Source organism: Strix uralensis, chromosome 12 (assembly GCF_047716275.1).
Source record: "Strix uralensis isolate ZFMK-TIS-50842 chromosome 12, bStrUra1, whole genome shotgun sequence".
Classification (NCBI taxonomy): Eukaryota; Metazoa; Chordata; class Aves; order Strigiformes; family Strigidae; genus Strix; species Strix uralensis.
Window position 1 is genome coordinate 1,545,941 of NC_133983.1, and position 12,671 is coordinate 1,558,611.

The following is a 12,671-nucleotide window of genomic DNA, read 5'->3' on the forward strand; positions in this document are numbered from 1 at the left end:
GGGGGGTTACACGGGAGATGGAGCGAGGGAGGGGGGATTAAACGGGAGATGGAGCACTGCCGGGGGGGTTACACGGGAGATGGAGCGATGCGGGGGGGGGGGGGGTGTACAAGGGAGATGGAGCACTGCCGGGGGGGTTACACAGGAGATGGAGCGATGCGGGGTTACATGGGAGATGGAGCAATGCGGGGGGGTTACACGGGAGATGGGGCGCTGCCAGTGGGGGTACATGGGAGACAGGGAGCCCCAAGTATGGGGCCATGCCCAAGGGGTCTGGGGGTCCCCAAGAGCAGGGAATGGCAATGATCGAGGTTCCCTGGAGAGGATCCTGGGACAAGGGGTGACCTATGCAAGAGGGATACCTGGAGCAGAGCCATTATGGCCAAGGGGTCTAGGGAGTCCTGGGGAGTGGGGCCATAAAGGCCAAAGGGCCTGGGAGTATGCAGGAACAAGAATAACGATGACAAGGGACCTGGGGGTCCTCTGGAACACGGGGGTGCAGGATCCCCTGAGCATAGGATGGTCATGGTCAAGGGGCCCAGGTAGTCCCAGGATAAGGGTGATCTGTGCAATGAGGTCCCCATAGCAGGGCCATAATGGTCTGGGGGTGCGAGGGAGTGAGGGTGGTGATAGCCATGGTGTCTGAAGAACCACCCTGGAGTGGAGGCCATGGCTGGGGTGGTGATGTCTCCCCACATATTGATGCTGGGGGTATAGGGCAGCAGCCGTTTGGGGTAGAGCAGGAGGTTGTGGGGTGGCTGTTTCAGTCAGGCAAAACCAGGGGCTGTGACCACTGCCATGGGGGTGGGGGTGGCTGGAGAGGGCCAGTCACACAGTGGGGAAGATGCAGGACCCTTGTTTTCTGCACGAGGAGTGGGTGCAGGTGGTGCATCCCTCTGCCCTGGCTGTGATCCGGCATCATCCGGGGCCACCAGCTCTGCAGGGCAGCCAGTCTGTGGAGGTTTGCCCACCACCCCTGTAATAGTGACCAGGTTTCTAAAGGAGCCACGGGCTCCCGAGGTGACAGGGTATGAAGCAAGGCTGTGTCCTGAATTGGGACAGCTGGTCCAGTGAGGACAGAGGGCCCCAGCCCGTCCCTAGAGCAAGGGCTGATTCCCCCTGGCCTCCAAGCTGGACAAACCCATCCTGCCACTGTTCCTTCTGCTGTGCTTCTTTGGTATTGCTTTAATTCAGTTTTTCCACAGTTAGGGATGTAACAGCCTCCCACTCCCAAGTTTCCTGAGGCAACTGCACAGGACATGCCATTCAAAACTGGCCCTTCCCAAAACATCCCCATGGGGAAAGTGCTGAGGACGTCATCACCTCCCCTCCTGTGGAGCCCAGCCCCCTGTGATGCTCACCTGGGAGGACTCAGGGCCGTGGCCTGGCCTGGTGTCCAGGCTATCACTCACCCCTCCTCTCTGCTGGGCATTTCTGCAAAACATTTCATATCACCATTGCAAAGACAGCGTGCGTGCGTCAGGGCCTGATGCTGCTTCATCCTGCCTTCCAGTGCTATTTACTTGTCAGCATGGGAAAGCCAAGGTTTCTTGTAAGGATGCGTGAGGCTCTGGTTCTCCTACACCAAGAGGGGTCCCTACAAGATGCTGCAAGAGGGCTGGGATTCGGGTGCTGGGATCTCAGAGACAACCTCTGCCCTGGAGGTCCTGGGGACCAGCTGGCAGCAGACCTAGGCTGGCCCTGGAAAGGGATTTCCTGGCGGTCCCTGTAACCACCAGCCTTGGGAGCAGCGCTGGCATCTCAAGGAGGTTGAACCAGAGTCTTGTTAGTACCACCCTCATTCAGAGATCCAAGTTTGTCCCCAACCCTAAACGCCGAGGATGACAGCAGGTACCCACAGGCTGCCCTCAGCACCTGGGTTGCACTGACCATCCCAGACCTCATCGCCCCTCAGCCAGCCGTGGTGGCCATCGCACTCCTGTGCTTCACAGCCACAGGCAGCTCATCCTACAAACGCCTGCTGAGGGGCTGGAGCAGTATCTGTTGATACAGACATTCATCTCCATCCCTGGTACATCTATTTTAACAGCTTGTCCCAGGCTTTTTGGACGGCAACCAGTTTTCAGCTGCTTCCAGCCTTTCCCACTGAGTCACCAGGAGCTCTGGCTCCAGGCTGTGTTTGCCTTCTCACCTCGAAGGGAGAAAACATCCGGGATGTCAGGGAGCACAGGGACCCTTTAATCCCTCAATTAGGAGCCAGCCCACCACCCAGTACTTCAATGGGGTCAGATCTTCCCTGCCTTCAGGGCTGCCTCTCACCCTCTTCTGCATGTCCAGCAGCCAAAGGATTTCCTCTGAACTGGTCAGGGATGAGACAGGGTCAGAGTCAGATCTTCCTGACATCGGTCAGATTTAAAACTCCCTTTCCTCCAATTGCCAGGGATTTCTACGGGAATAAATGATTTTTCACACTGGGGATTTATCTTCTCCGCATGAAGTCCAACTTTATCAAACAACAGCTTTTAGATGGCTGCCCTGTCAAAGAGCAGGGCCATGTGGTTGAAATAATCCCACAATTTAATCGGGCTTGGGAAGAGCACAAGCTCTCCGTGCTCTAAACTGGAGAGACTGGGGTGCCACCCCATGTGGGGGTTCAGAAATTGCCTGCACGTGAAGCCTTCTACACCCTGAATTGAATGATTAAAGGAAAGCAAGGGAGTTTTACAGTACAGATTTTTTCACATTATTTGTCATTGCGCTTTCGATGCAGGTCAGTGTGGCATTTTCCACATGGCTTTCCCTGTGCTTTTAGCTCAGCCATGTGACATGAAACCAGTCAGACAGAGGGCTGGCTCCAGAGATGGCATCAGGGAGGTTGCAGCCCCAGACAGGGACTCCCCAGGACCTTGCTGGGGGGTTGGGGGTGCTGCTTGCAGACTTGGGGCATCTCCCGGCATTTAGTCACACACCCCCAGTGCTCATTTCCAGCACTTCCCGAGGACCTGAGGAGCTCTCTGCCCAGAGATGTCGGTGATGAGGTTGAAGTTGGGCCACAGCTGTCTGAGGGCTGCCCTGTCCCTTGTTGCCAAAGAGGGGGGATTGTGTTGGGGGTATGTCAAGCACAGGGGATGCTCCCCTGTGCCAGGGCCCACCCAGAGAGAGGTATCCACCAAGTGCTGCCACAGCTGAACCCCCTGGTCTCTCCCAACTGGGCTTTGCTATGGTCTCCTGAGGCTGGGGCCAGATTTCCACCTTCCTTGTGCTGCCACATATCAGAGCAGTGGGGTGGGGATGGACACAGGCTCAGGCTGGCCATCAGGCCAACTCCCCGAATCTCAGTCCACCAAGGCAAGTGGTTCTGGAGGGACAAAGCGAGCTCTGAATACACCCTGCAGTGAGCCATCCCCTGCTGCCGCTCAGGGCTGGGGTCCCCACCTGTGCTGGCAGCCAGCCACTGGCCTCTCCGGGACCCACCTTGTCTGTGCCAAGCATCCACCCCAGCGGACAGGAGCCAGAAGCTGGAGGAAAAAGTTGGGTGCTGTGGGGTGAGTCAGGCGTAAGTGGTGTAGGAAAGGCTGCCAGAAGCATGGTGCTGCTCACCAGACCTGAGCCTCTGCCCTGCTGCGGCAGGCTGGAGCAGGATGTGCCACCCCACAGCCATTCACCCCCTCATCCCCAGTCAGCCTCCGTCCTCCCCCGTGGTGAGCGGAGAGGGCCAAGCCAGGCAGCAGGCAGCAGGAGATGCCATTTTAAAGCCTCCTGGCTGGGAGCCGGACCCCTCCACACTGGCTGTCTGTTGTGTTTCCCTAGGACACACCCCAGCCAGCATCATTCTGCAGCCCCCTCCTTCCCCTGTGCATGGGTTTCCTCCTCCACCAGCAGCACAGGGTAATTTTCCACCGCACTGCCAACGCCAGCAGCAGCACGGGGAGCTGTCATCACCGATGCAAAGGTGGCCACTCTGAGTCACGGCCCGGTAGCCAGAGCGCAGCAGACAGCCCATGGTCCCCGGCCCTGGGACGGATCTGGCTGACCCCGTGCAGTGACAGGGTCTGCAGGTCCTCCCCGAAGCCCAGGGTTACGCGCAGGGGTGGGGAAGGGGTTTCACACTGTGTGCGTGTGCTGAGCACCACTGCAAGCCGGAAGCGTCCACGTGAAGGTCTCGCATATCTCCATGTAGGATGTCTTCTTGTAGCATTTGTTGGTAGGAAAACTGAGGCACAGAGCAGCTGGGCCCGGGCAGGGGCTGCCAGGCCCACAAGCCTTATCCACCGGCAGCCCAACGGCAGCTCCGCTCTCAGCACAGCGGGGCAGGTGGGTGGGAAAGGGGAGCTGAGATGGGGATGCTGCTGGGGCTTCAGAGCAAAACTCCAGCAAAAGCTCAGCTCCTAGTAGGGACCCCTCCCTCTCCAGGAGTCACCTGTCTTGCACAAGACCAGCTTGTGAGCAATGGGCTGTCCTTCTAGCGGGGATCCCTGGCACTGGAGCTGCCTCAGCAGTCACACCCGCAAGTGGAGAGGCAGAGGGGCCAGAACTGCTGAACCCAGCGATGCTGCTGTGGCAGAGGGGAGGTGGCAGGACACGAGGCCCTGGGACCTTCCATTTCCCCCATCTCTGGAAGAAACCTGAAGAGATTTCATGAAAAAGAGGGTAAAGGCCATAAAACTCTTAACAAAAATGCCCCAGCACAGCCCTGTGCCTCCCCAAAGCTCCTGTTGCAAGGACCCCAGTGCTGTCTCGACCTGGCAGAAGTGAGCTGGGACCCCCAACACCACTGCAGGTACCTCCGCAGGCCCTGGTCACCCTTCTCAGTGCGGCACCCAGCACTGGCGGTGCCACGAGGACCCATCCGGTGGGGGACAGCTGGCGACGGACGGAGCACGCGGCCGCAGAGAGGACCAGCAAGGGAAGCAGAGGTCTGAGTCCAAGCTCCGAGGCAGGGCAGGGTTTGATGCATGGCCAAGAGCTCCAGGGCGCATCCTGTGCGGCACGTGGGGGTAATTGGGGGGCAGGAGGAGAAGCAGCTTGGGGCAGATGTGCTGGCTGCCCGTGTTGGCTGGGCAGGGGATCGGCACAGTCAATGCACCTGTATTGAAGGGTTTCACAGGGATTACATACCACCTCGAGGCACATGCAGTCCAGTGATGATGTGCAGAGGAGTCAGAGCTAAATTTAGCCTTCATTGTGCGCAAGTGTGATGTTTTTATTGCTGCCCTTAAATAAAGACATTGAAGCTTGTGGTTGCTGGCTCTGCCTTGCTCAGCCCTGGACCTTTGATGGGTTGTCTCAGTCAAGCTGTTCCAAAGGGGGAGAAACAAGGAGAATTAGTGGTTGGTGAGACACATCCCAAGGGCCTATTTCCAAAAATGCCCAGGAGCCATCTCTCAGAAACCAGCAGTGCACACAAAGCAGTGAGAAGCTGACCTTGGTGGCCATGGGGAAGTACTTGTGCTGAGACAGAGGTGTCTGCCAGTAAAAGCTGCTCCACAGGCATGGGACCCGCATGCTGTGGAGCCATGGTCATATCAAGGGCTACCACGCTGGCCTGGGCTCGAGGCAGTGGTGCTGGAGCACTGGTTGTTGGTGATGGGCTCCATCCTGCATCCTGTTGCCTGTCCACCCTAGAGCAGGCATGATCTGCCCAAGCCTTGCATGCACAGGGCAGCAAAAGGCCCACAACTTGCTGTCTCCACGATAATCAGGGCCAGAATGACAGCAGGGCAATCGGACCTTGGACACCCCAAAAAAGAACCCCTCAAACCCTGTCCCCAGATTGCTCCCAGGGTGGGTTGGTCTCCCCAGAACCGTTGGGCTTCGTGCAGAACAAGGGGCGGCTGCGACGTGGCACTGCCCGAGCATGAGCTCATGGCTTGGGCTCCAGGCAGCAACAGGCAGGAGACAGCCACGCCGCTCTCCAGCCTAACACCACACGTTTCACTGACGCTGCCTGGGAAGATGCAATCCTGCAGGGAGCTCACCCTCCTCTCCGTGCAGCCCCAAGCCCAGGACAGGGAGCATTGCCTCCATGCCCTGGCGCAGAGCAGAGATGCGCTGTGCCCTGCCTGCTCCCCCCACCGCAGCACAAAGCATGTACTGGGGCTGGCGAGCTGCCAGGCCCCCCCCTTCCCGTCCTGGCTACCTCCTGCCCTCCCAACACAGGGCTACCAGTAATTTTCCATCCTGGCTGCAGGCTCTGCCCTAACGAGATGTTCTCCTACGTCCCTCTAATAGGGCTGGGCCCCGTTCAAGTTTCTCTGCTCATTCAGACCCAGAGTGCCCCCCTTCCTCAGCTCAAGCTGCCCACCAGTTCTGCAGGATGGCTGCTCCTGCGAGCCCTGCTCCTCCCTGCGCTCACAGCCCCTGTGCCTTGAGGAAATGGGAGGATTTTGTCAAAAAGCCAGGAAAAAAAAAAAAAAAAGCCCAGCAACCCGCCAAGAAAAATTCCCATGGCTCAGCTGTACTCTTGGGCCCTGGGGACTCTGCTGTCAGCTGTTTACAAGGCTGCCTCTGCACAGGCACCTCTGCCTGGAATTGAAGGTCTGGGTCCATCAGCTGCGTTGAGCAGCCAAGCATGGCAGAGCAAAGTTGATTTACGGAGGGAGGTATCTGGCCTGGAGCTCAGCGTGCGTGCAGCACTGGGCTGCCTTGAACTCCCTTCTCCCTGCGGTGAAGCTGCTCAACTCTGATCTCAGCGTAGGCATTGCACTTTGTGGGTGCCAGAGGGAGATATCACCGATCCTACGCGAGCTGACGGTGGAGAGGCAGGCCCTCCTCCTCCTCCTCCTCCCGCGCCAGCCCGGCAGGGCCGACGTGACCAGGCATCACTCCAGCACCTGCCATCGTGGCTCCAGAGCCAGGAAGAGGACGCAGGGGTCCCTCAGGAGCCAGCGCTGCTGCCACGCACAGGGGTCAGCACATGGCTTTCCAGAGCAGAGCTCACATGCATCTAGCACGGAGTGTGGGTACAAACATCCCCCTGACTGCCCCAGGAATGGCTTGTCCCAGGAGGGGCGGAGAGGAGGCTGAAGGCAGGGATGCTGAGGGGACCCCTCTGCCGCGCTCTGCTCTGGGGAGCCCACTGCGGCCAGGGAGGAGCTGAGCATCCAAGAGACTCCACCTCAAAGTCTCAAATCACCTCCAGGAGCACCAGAACCTTGATCAAAATATGTGAAAACCACAGAATGCTTCACCCATCTGCCTTGGGTTTTGCAGGCACCAAAGCAGGTACAACCTCCAGCCCCACTGCAGTGTGCCCCCTCCAACACCCCTCAGAGCTGCACCAGGGACAAACCGAGAAAGGCACTCAAAGAAAAGGTGCAAAATGAAGGATGTTAATGTGCTGTCAAGGTGTCTTAGCACCAGCAAACATGTTGCTTTGGACAAGAGGTGCCTTGAAACAAGTAAAGAGGCACTGGGAAAGACAGACGGCTGCAGATATGGGCCTGGCACATGAAGAGTTCTCCCACCACCAGAAGACACCTCTTCTGCAGGTCCTCACCTGCAGAGCCCACCTCCAGCCCCACTGTGACTTGCTGGGCTGCCAACACCTTTGGGCCCACAGGCCAACCTCTTGCCCATCTCTCCTGAGCAGCCCCCTCCATCCCTCCCATCCCTCCCGAGCAGGCAGCAGCAGTGCCTGGCAGCGGCAGTGCCTGGCCTCGCCGCGCCGCTTCTGCGACAGCCCCTTTTGAGAGCCAAGCCGGGCTTTAAATAAATACCTGTCAGCAGAGCAGAGCCAAGCTGTTCAGTGATTGCATGTGTGCAGATGCGTTTAGCAAGCTGATAGGCGTGAGACAGAGCAGAGACAGCAGGGTCTCTCTCCTGGGAGGCCAGACACTGGCACATTCTCAAAGGCAGCATTAAACAGCATTTTCAATTACGCAGCACCCATCGCGATGGAGCAAAGTTGCCCACTCTTACCTTCCCCTGGAGAGCAGGATAATGCCATTTCCAAGGGCTGGCTTCTCTGGCTGTGAGCTGCCACCATGCTTTAAGGGGAGGGTGATAGAGTGGGAAGACTCAATTGTTCTGAGTTTTCACAGTTCCCCAATCACCACCAACTGCATTTGGGGACACAGGGGCCAGGCGTGCGTGGGTTGCACCGCTCTGCTGGCCGGGTATGTGCAGTTCAGCCAGAAGGTGGGGTGGGGTGGGGTGGGGGCTCCACTCCTGCCTGGGTACCAGGGAGCCTCATGAGCACATACCAAGGTCGCCTCGTGGTGAGACCAAGATGTGCCAGCAGCTGAGGGCACTTGGGTCTCAAAACACAGACCACTTTCCCAGGGGCATGGAGTCCCTGGGGCTGGCAGGACAGATTTTTTTTAAAGCAGATTTGGCTTCTAATGTTGGAAAGGTAAGAAGCAAGCTCAGGTGAGCCTGGCAACCCTCCCACTGAGACAGCAAGATGCTGCTGATCCTTGCACAATGCTGGACCTGGGTTCTCCCCTCTGTGCTCAAACTGCAGGGAGCCCTGGTGGGACGGGCACCCACCACCTCTCCCTGGAAGGTGGCAGACGCCCATCGCCTGCAGTGGACACATCAGCAGGCTGTCCATGAAAATAAGCTGCTCTAGCTCAAACCTAAGCCTGGCCTGATACAGATGTCCCCGGCGGGGGCTCTCTGGGAGTCTCGCAGATGGCCACAGCAGCCCTGGGTGACCGTGGTGCTCCTTTGCTTGTGCAGGCAGAGATTGATCCAGGCAAGCCAAGCCTGCTCCGTTTGTGCTGCCCAAACTCCCAGAACCTCATCAGCACATCTGAGATGGAGCCAGACTGAGGCCTTGGCCCAGGCTCCTGTGTGAGTGGCAAAGCCAAGGAGGGGCTGTCACAGGATGGACAGCAAAGCCTTGGGCAAAACCAGCTGGGGAGTCAATTCCCTGTGCTTGGGCAGGGGGTAAGGGCTGGCAGGAGTGAAGCCAGCTCTGCCCCCGGGGCTGGGGGCTCCTTAGGGTCACAGTCATGAAAAGAGAGGAGCCTGGAGCACAGGGAGTGCATCTGGGGTGTTCCAGGCATCAGCTTCCCTGCCTGGGTGCCTGGGACAGGAGGGGGATGCAGCAGGGCAGAGCAGCACATGTAGGAAGGGCTACAGCACCGCCAGTCCTGGCCCGGGCACGAGAAGTCATCTGGAGGGGTCCGAGCAGCCACCTTGCCCTTCCTCCTTGCTCGTCCCAAAAGCCTTCACAGGAGCAGCCAAACACCCAACTCCGCTTGCCTGCACCCCATCAGCTCTGCCCCTGACCTTCTCCTTGGCCCGTAGCTGATCACTACCTCTAGCTCTGGGGGGATCCATCGATCCTAATGATTTCATCCTGCTTCTCGCTAATGCACTCTCACACTGCATTTGGGCCGAGAGAGGCAGCGACCTGGCACCATCACACGCCGTCCCAGATTAACTCTTAGCATCACCCCTTTGCAACACAACCCTTTCCACCACAGAGGCAGATCTTTAGCCCTTCCTCCCACAGCTCATGGCTCACTTCACCATAAACCTTCCCCTCCAGCTCTCCAGCTTCTTGGAAAAGCGCATTCAGTATGTTTGAGTGCCTCAGCCAGGATTTTGGAGCTTTTAACCAAAAGCCACCTGTGTGTCCTCACGATCCCTCATTGCCTCTTTACTCAGCAACTGCTCCTCTCCAGAGAGCATCTCCCTGTGCCTGTCTGGAGATGGGGGGACTCGAGGACACCCTGGCCCACCAATGATGGGAAGCAGGAGCCAACATTTCTAGAGCTCTTTTCTCAAGGCACCCAACTTTCAGCCAGGATGAAAGTGCAGGCACTTGGGTGATGGTGGGGAGTTGAACGTGCCCCCCTGCCCTGCACACAGCCACCCACCCACCGGCAGGTCCAGCCCCTCCAGGTGGCCAGCCTGCTGGCCCTCCAGCCCCTGCCATGCTTGCCCAAGTTGGGGGCACTGAATTTCAGCAGCTTCTGGTTAAGAGCAGCCTGGACCCCCCCCAGCACCAGGAGCACTGCTGGGGTGCACAAGTGGGAGCACCAACCCAGACATGCGGCACACACCTCCCTGCCTGCTCCCCCTCTCCTGCCCTTTATAGCCCTGTCCTTTACAGAAGTGCGAGTCAAAACTAAGACGAAGCCACCAAACTGGTTTGGGGAGGGCCAGATACCAGGTGCTGTCCTGGCCTGTGCATCCTCCCAGCCTTAAATCCAACCCTTGAGTCAAACAGCCCTGGAAAGAGTGGTTTTCCCAAGTGGGTGCCAAATACCCATTCAAACCCTCTTCTCTTCCAGCCTCTGTCCTCCTGCGGCAGGGTGCTGCACAGCCCTGGGGTGGTGGTGCTGCTGGCTGTGTGACTGTACTGCCAGTTTACAGCTGGCCCTGGCAGAGCTTCTGGAGCCCCATCGCACAGCCTGGGGTGGACCAAACAAGGGGCTCTGGCCCAGCCTGGCACTGACCTTCACTGTGAATCCAGTCACATGCACCCCATCGATAACTAAACGCAAGATAACAAAGTGAGCTGTCACAGCCAATTAACATGCTGGGCTTAATCAGCTTGTGGGCTTTCGGGGTGGAGGTGAGGGGCTGGCCCCAGGCCAGAGGGGCTGGGGAGAGGCAGGGTGAGGGGTCTGGTGGGTCACAGCCATCCCTGTGCTGGCTCCCTTAGCCAAGAGCCAGGAGCAGGAGGCCAATGTGGGTGGTTCTCCAGCGGTGCACAGATGTGGCACCATCTCACTGGTGTGTGGACACACCAGACCCAGCCAGAGCCAGCAGGGAGGCAGGAGCAGCCACAGGGTAACTGGTGTCCAGACACCCCATGCAGGGCTTTTGCCCCAAGGCAGGCCCACTCATTAGGAGAGCAGCCAGCTACAACTGCCAAACCCAAAAGGGTTCCACTTAAAGCCAGGAGGGATCGCAGTGTCTGCCGTTGAGTGCCTCTCAATTAATTAGCATCCTGCTGATTCTACAATTGAGGCAATTGCTAAGGAGATTAAATCGGTCACTGCCACAAAGCAGATGCTGTTCCCAAGGCCTGATTCGCAGTGATTTTCCTCTCCCTGGGCCATCCTGACCTGCTGACTCAGCTGAAGCCCCAGGGTGCTGGGCACAGCCTGGTCAGCCGGGACTCAGGGTGTCTCCGGGGGTGAGGGTGGGATCGCTGCGCAGAGATGCTCAGGGGTTAAATGCCACTGCATGCACAGGGAGGGCCGCACCTGGAGGAGGCTGGTGTAAATCCAGAGCAGTGTTCATCAGGGGAGCAGCATGGCTGCAACAAGGCCTGGCCACCCAGGGAGGCAATAATCTGTCCAGCCCGTTCTGCCTGCGTCAGCACGGGACAGACTCACACCCAGGCAGCTAGAGCTGCATTTGTGCACCTGAGAGCCCAAACTGAAAGGAAAAATCACAGCTCAGCCTCCAGGCAGAGCTTGGTAAATCCACCACGACTGCAATAAACCCTGCTGATTTGGTGCAAACTTGGGAGTAATCCTGCTGGTTTCACTGGAGCCCGCCCAGTTCCCAGGGGCTGTACAAGAGTACAGTCTGGCCCAGGGAAACGGCTGCTCCTGGCTCGGCTCAGCTCCGCTCCCCCAGCGCCCCTCAGGTCTCCAGCAGCTGAGGAGGGACTCTGAAAGCTTTTGCAAAGGGTGTGAGCCCAAGGACCAGGGCCTGTGCACGGCTCCCCCCACAAGCCCACGAGGCCCCCGCTCCCTAACCCCAGCCACAGAGCTGCTCGCCAGCAGTGACAGTGGCCGTTCAGCCACTCATGGGCACAAAAAGCACTTAGGAAAGGGGCTGCAGGATCTATCAGCTCCCACTCCCCCAGGGGTCAATTAAACACCCAAACACAAATCTTGTATTTGTAAGCGAGGCGAAGGCATGAAACTCATCTTAATTCATTGCTGTGATGGGAGCCTGCTTGCCAAGATACACCCGCCCTGCAGACAGTCCCACAGCAAGAGAAACAGGCACATTTGAGGATTTTTTGATGATGCCTTGACTTCTGTATCCATTTTACTGCTTCCTCTCAAGTGCATCACTGCCAAGCCCCCAGCTACAGGACTATGTTGTCATGTGGTCATCTCCTCACCCCCCTTTTGCTCTAATGCCTGAGAAAAAAAGTCACACTGTATCCTAAGCATTTGGCAGCTTCTTGGTCTGAAGTCCGGGAAAAATTTTTCCTTTTATGCCCAGCAAAAACCTTCTGTTTGTGAGGATTTGTCATAATCCTCCTCATGCTTCTGCTTTATCTGGGGAGAACCCAGAGCCCTCAAGGGACCAACAGGACAGCTAGAGACAGGCCCAGCTTTAATAAGCCACCCAAGCTGAGAGCATAGGTTGGGCTTCTGCAATCTCCATTTGCTTTTTGCCACGTTTTCTTTGTATTGCAGCATCACAACGGAGATGGAACAGTACCATCACGACCTTCAGGAGGCATCTCCTTACCACTGCCTGTTTCTAAGCACAGAGAAATCTGGAGGGGGGTCAGGCTGGGACTGTCTTTAGTGTTGCAGTTTCTTAAGCTCACCTGCAGGCAAACTGCGATTTCTTACGGAGAGCTATTTTTCTCTGATCTTACAGTATCCCACCATAAACAGAAGATGGCTTCCAAGCTTTAAAGCAATCTTCACCCTTGCGGTCCCCCCTCCATTTCACAGGCTAATTGAAAGTAAAATGCTTTTAATGCAGAGTTGTCAACGAGAACCTGAGCCTGAAACAGGGGCAAGAGCAGTTCATAATGCATTTGAGTGCCATGA

General features: G+C 57.6%; 1 long non-coding RNA gene across 1 annotated transcript; it reads right to left on the minus strand.

Moving 5' to 3' along the window:
- Positions 1–5,139: 5,139 nt before the first annotated feature.
- LOC141948739 (uncharacterized) lies at positions 5,140–8,075 on the minus strand. The gene is made up of 2 exons (XR_012630541.1): positions 7,882–8,075; positions 5,140–5,256 (listed from the first exon to the last, which is right to left on the minus strand). It is a non-coding gene; the product is annotated as an uncharacterized LOC141948739 (long non-coding RNA).
- Positions 8,076–12,671: the final 4,596 nt, after the last annotated feature.